This window comes from Heteronotia binoei, chromosome 20 (assembly GCF_032191835.1).
Source record: "Heteronotia binoei isolate CCM8104 ecotype False Entrance Well chromosome 20, APGP_CSIRO_Hbin_v1, whole genome shotgun sequence".
NCBI lineage: Eukaryota > Metazoa > Chordata > Lepidosauria > Squamata > Gekkonidae > Heteronotia > Heteronotia binoei.
The window spans coordinates 37008504-37012816 of NC_083242.1; positions in this window are offsets into that span (position 1 = coordinate 37008504).

Sequence of the window (4313 nt, forward strand, 5' to 3'; positions counted from 1 at the left end):
GTGCTCCGCTGAGGGAGAACGATTCAGGCCGGCAAAATTAATGCAAATAATTGTTTTTCTATTTGAAGTCACATGGGGAGAGCCTAATTCAGCACACACACACACACACACACCCCGTCTGCCACCTTAGACAAATGCCTAGGTCCGGACATATTAGACCACATCCTCTAATATTAACATATTTGGTCAGATACTCATTAACATGTTAGGCCACACCATCTGGAGAGCCAGTTTGGTGTAGTGGTTAAGTGTGCAGACTCTGGGAGAACAGGGTTTGATTCCCCACTCCTCCGCTTGCACTTGCTGGAATGGCCTTGGGTCAGCCAGAGCTCTCTTATCTGGGAAAACCGGGTTTGATTCCCCACTCCTCCACTTGCAGCTGCTGGAATGGCCTTGGGTCAGCCAGAGTTCTCTTATCTGGGAGAACCGGGTTTGATTCCCCACTCCTCCACTTGCAGCTGCTGGAATGGCCTTGGGTCAGCCAGAGCTCTCTTATCTGGGAGAACCGGGTTTGATTCCCCACTCCTCCACTTGCAGCTGCTGGAATGGCCTTGGGTCATCCAGAGCTCTGGCAGAGGTTGTCCTTGAAAGGGCAGCTGCTGTGAGAGCCCTCTCAGCCCCACCCACCTCACAGGGTGTCTGTTGTGGGGGAGGAAGGGAAAGGAGATTGTGAGCCACTCTGAGACTCTTCGGAGTGGAGGGCGGAATATAAATACAATATCTTCTTCTTCTTCTTCTTCTTCTTCTTCTTCTTCATCTGGGATAATCATGTGCAAATTGAACTGGTGGTAGCTGGCTCCCACCCCTCCCCACACCCCTGCCACCCCTCCCTCCCTTCAGCTGCTCTCAGCAGACCTTTAAAGGCTCCCACATACCCCAGCAGCAGTCCTTCACAATGCCAGAGAGAGAGAGAGAGAGAGAGAGAGGCCCAGCAACCCCTGAGGGCCAGACCAAGTGATCTCAAGGGTCGTAAACAGCCCTCGGGCCTGACATTCCCCACCTCTAAGAGGCATAAGATGTCCCCTACGGAATTGGTCTCCACTGAAGCGAGAGGAGGGACTCCAAACTGGGAGGTTCCTTGCTCCCACCTGGGGATTGGCAACCCTACCTATAAAGGTCCAGAGTTTGGTCTTGACTCCTCAGTGCAAGCAACTGGGGGGCTTCAGCAAAGCCCGAGGGGCTCTTTCGTTGCCCTGCCACACTCACCCTCCCCTTCTCTCTGGCCAAGCAATCCCCGGTGATCAAATTAACAGTCCTTTCACTGCAGCTGAGATTAGCAGTCGAACAAACAATTCCCTGCAGCCGATCCTTCTTTTTATGAACATTACACACATTTTGGCCGTGTTCCCCGAGCTATCAGAAGAGGGGACGAAAGGCATCCTTACATCACCCTGTCTGGAGAAAGCCATTAAATCAAGCCCTTCTGTCATCTGTGAAGAAATGCTCCCGGAGTGAAATATTAGTATGTTTCACCTTTGGAGAGACTTCTAAAAAGGAAGAGGTGGGGGTGTGCCAGCGCCCTTCTCCTTGTGCCAAGCCCCCGAGAGTCAGAAGGCATTTCCAAAAAGGTTTCCTGCACTGGGTTTTGCAGAAGGCATTGTGGACACTCACTGCAAGAGACAACAAAAGTCACATCATTTATATGATGCCTTTCTCTTCCATTGGGGGCCCAAACTAGCTCACCTTGTTCTCCTCTCCTCCATTTTATCTTCACAACAACCCTGTGAGGTAGGTCAGGCTTAGAGTCAGCCAGTGAGAGATCATGGCAGAATGGGGGAGTCAAACCCAGGTCTCCCAGTTCCTAACCCACAGGTGGCCAAACTGCAACTCAGGAGCCACATGTGGCTCTTTCACAGAGATTGTGTGGCTCTCAAAGTGCCCACCTCTCTGTTGGCCAGCTTGGAGAAGAAGACTGCAGATTTATACCCCTCCCTTCTCTCTGAATCAGAGACTCAGAGCAGCTCACAATCTCCTATATCTTCTCCCCCCACAACAGACACCCTGTGAGGTGGGTGGGGCTGAGAGGGCTCTCACAGCAGCTGCCCTTTCAAAGACAACTCCTGCGAGAGCTATGGCTCACCCAAGGCCATTCCAGCAGCTGCAAGTGGAGGAGTGGGGAAGAAGAAGAAGAAGAATTGCAGATCTATACCCCGCCCTTCTCTCTGAATCAGAGACTCAGAGCAGCTTACAATCTCCTATATCTTCTCCCCCCAAAACAGACACCCTGTGAGGTGGGTGGGGCTGAGAGAGCTCTCACAGCAGCTGCCCTTTCAAAGACAACTCCTGCGAGAGCTATGGCTGACCCAAGGCCATTCCAGCAGCTGCAAGTGGAGGAGTGGGGAAGAAGAAGAAGAATTGCAGATCTATACCCCGCCCTTCTCTCTGAATCAGAGACTCAGAGCAGCTTACAATCTCCTATATCTTCTCCCCCCACAACAAACACCCTGTGAGGTGGGTGGGGCTGAGAGGGCTCTGACAGAAGCTGCCCTCACAGGGTGTCTGTTGTGGGGGGTGGGGGAAGGTAAAGGAGATTGTGAGCTGCTCTGAGACTCTTCGGAGTGGAGGGCAGGATATAAAGCCAACTTGGTCGCCTGGAGATCAACTGTAATAGCCAAAGATCTCCAGGTGCCCCCTGGAGGTTGGGAACCCTATGTCAGAGAGCCCTGGCCCTTAAACTGCCTCCCGGAACCTCCATGATGTGACGCTCCCTTTCCCCCCCCCCCTGACTCTGAACTGCAGCTGAGCATCCCCGCCTCTTGCACAAAAACCGTTGGCGGTTCCTCTTCAAGGGAAATATCTTTCCCTTGGCACCTGGCTTGCGTCATCCTCCCTCCTCTGCCGCCCCTTTCGCCTGCAGGCATAAAGCCAGCCTGCCGTTGGCAGTGCCACGCGCGCTAGGCCTTTGGTGGAATCATTTGTGTGTGCAGCAGAAGGTAACACCCGTCCCGGCCCAGAAGGGCAAAGGCAAGTCGCTCGGTCCTTCTCCGCACTTCTTCAAACATTTTGGGCACAGATGGGCCCCTTCTCGAAAACTGGCTCCGTTCCCCGCTTGGCAGCCGCTGCTTCTAACCTCCTGCCATTTGCTGAACGGTACATACGGCCTCCAGCAGCCCCCGGCTAGCAGAAGACATGAGCTGGCCGCTTCCCAACAGGCAACCGGGCCCTGCAGCTGCCGGAGAGACCCTAAATGGCTTCACATCCGTGGAGCCTTAGCTCAGACAGACAACCCCCTTTCCCCACCCCAAAGACTGCCTCCGCTGCTATCTCATTCCTGCTGCTGGGGAACTGGATGTCAGTGGAGGGTCACAGGCAACGTCCACCCACACTGCCCCCCCATGCCTTATCTCCTAATTAATACTTCCCTTTTTTAATAAAGAGAGAGAGAGATGTCTCGTTTAGCATCCAAAGCGATACAGGCTTCCAAGAGAAAGCGCAACATTCGTTCAATAGCGGCGCAGCAGGTCAAGCCCAGAAGTCTCGCAATGGACTTGGGGCTTTTAAATTAAAATGCTGTCTTTGTGGCAAAACACAACGCCTCAACCTCTAGCCGCCTGGTTCCCAGGAAAGAACTAAGAGGGTTTTTTAAAAATTGTTTGATAGAAGTTGGGTCGCTGACTTTCCTTCCAGGCTTTGATCTTGCGCCTTGTGCAAGACGTGCAGATTTCTTTCTCTGCCCAAGTTGGTGAAATAGGGTTGGCAGATAGAGAGAGAGCCAGTTTGGTGTAGTGGTTAAGTGTGAGGACTCTTATCTGGGAGAACCGGGTTTGATTCCCCCACTCCTCCCCTTGCACCTGCTGGAATGGCCTTGGGTCAGCCAGAGCTCTCTTATCGGGGAGAATCAGGTTTGATTCCCCACTCCTCCACTTGCAGCTGCTGGAATGGCCTTGGGTTAGCCAGAGCTCTCTTATCTGGGAGAACCGAGTTTGATTCCCCCACTCCTCCACTTACACCTGCTGAGATGGCCTTGGGTCAGCCATAGCTCTCTTATCTGGGAGAACCGGGTTTGATTCCCCCACTCCTCCACTTACACCTGCTGAGATGGCCTTGGGTCAGCCATAGCTCTGGCAGAGGTTGTCCTTGAAAGGACAGCTGCTGTGAGAGCCCTCTCCAGCCCCACCCACCTCACAGGGTGTATGTGCGGGGAGAAGATATAGGAGATTGTAAGCCACTCTGAGTCTCTGAATCAGAGAGAAGGCCGGGGTATAAATCTGCAGTCTTTTTTTCTTCTTCCAAGTCTGACTCAGGAAATATCTAGGAACTTTGGGGGTGGAGCCAGCAGACATTAAGGTGGAGCCAGAAGCAAGGTTGTGACA